Source organism: Myotis myotis, unplaced genomic scaffold, assembly GCF_014108235.1.
Source record: "Myotis myotis isolate mMyoMyo1 unplaced genomic scaffold, mMyoMyo1.p scaffold_m19_p_2, whole genome shotgun sequence".
Taxonomy (NCBI): Eukaryota; Metazoa; Chordata; class Mammalia; order Chiroptera; family Vespertilionidae; genus Myotis; species Myotis myotis.
In genome coordinates this window covers 63673420-63675282 of record NW_023416324.1, presented here as the reverse complement: position 1 = coordinate 63675282, position 1863 = coordinate 63673420, and positions in this window count along the sequence as shown.

Sequence of the window (1863 nt, the reverse complement as noted above, 5' to 3'; positions counted from 1 at the left end):
TGTTTACAACATAATCAGACTTATTAGCAAAGAAATGTAAATAAAATAATATAAAAAATGTAAATAAACTAATCTCTGTTATTTTACCTATAATAATTTAAAAAAGGTAATTCCTACTTTTGAAAAGGTGGGGTAGAATAAGAATTTTCACACACTACCAGTGGGACTTATTATCCTATTATCTCTGAATATACTATAATATATTGATTATTGCTCCATTGTTGAATAGTTATGTTGTTCCCATGTTTTCTATTATGTATTTTTCTTCAATGAATATCATCATGCACAATTCCTTGTCTGCATCTAATTATTACTTTACAACAAATGCCTAGATGTGAATTATTCTACCAAATGCCATAAAAAATTTCAAGTTCTTGAAACAAAGAATTGTTGGTGCCACTGCTATAATAATTTTCAACTTAAGCATATTTCCTAAAGTAATAATTAGATGCTCGCAGGAAATACTTGTGTTATGTCACTCCATTGTTTAGCCAATGTCTGGCACCTAGTAGAACAATTAAATTTTGTCAATGTACAGATCAATAACAATTTGGTCAAGTCATCTCTCAATTGTAGTTATAATTCTAAAGTAGAAATGTGAACATACCTTGAAAATTGGAAGTTCTGAAATTGTAATATAATTGTTCATAATTTTACAAATGCTGTATTTTTAATTCTTATTAATATTTAGTTGATGGCAGTTCAAGTGGTACCTGAAGCTGATGTTTGTTTTCCTACATTTCTATTTATTTGATTATCCATTTGTATTAAAATTATGTTGTTAAAAGTCAAGTTAGGTCATAGTATAAAATGAATTATTAGAGATAGATGTATAAAATATTTTAAAACTTACCTGTGAATTGCCTTTTCATTTTCTTGATTGTAATTTTTGATGACCACAGTTCTTAATTTTAATATTGTATTTGCCTGGATTCTTCCGAGAAACAGTATGTATATGGTATTGACTTACAAGATTATGGAACCTGAGAAGTTCCATAATCTACTGTCTACCAGCTAGAGTCCTGGGGAAGCCTGTGATGGTCTTTGAAGGCCTGAGAGTCAATGGTATAGGCAGTGATGGCAAACCTGTGACACACGTGTCAGAGGTGACACGCAAATTCATTTTTTTGGTTGATTTTTCTTTGTTAAATGGCATTTAAATATATAAAATAAATATCAAAAATATAAATCTTTGTTTTACTATGGTTGCAAATTCAAAAAATTTCTATATGTGACACGGCACCAGAGTTAAGTTAGGGTTTTTCAATGCTGACACGCTGAGCTCAAAAGGTTCGCCGTCACTGGATTATAGCCTGAGTCTGAGGCCTGAAAGCCAGAAGTGCTGAGAGCAAGAGAAGATTGATGTCCCAGTTCATGTGGACAGGCAGAGAGCCAGAGAATCCTCCTTCTTCCCACCTTTTTTGTTCTGTTTAAGCCCTGAGTGGATTGCCTGAAGCCCACCCACTTTGGGAGAGCAATCTGCTTTACTTAGTCCATCTATTCAAATGCCAATCTTCCAGAAACCTTCACATACACACCCAGAATTAATGTTTACTCAGATATCACAGCATATGGTGATCCAGCCAACTTAATATATAAAATTAACTATCACAAATATAGTTCAGTAGTTGCTTCCTTTATGTTGGTACCTTTTGTGTTCTATTTCAGAAATCTTTGCCTACACCAAGCTAATGAAGATGGTCTATGCTTTCTTCTAAGAAGCTTTATTGTTTTTTACCTTTCACATTTCAATCTGCAATCCACCTTCAATATATTTTGTGTATAGTTCAAACTAGGGCATATGGTTATTTCTTTTCTCATGTGGATATACAAATTCATATGGAAATCAAATTCATTCCCCAA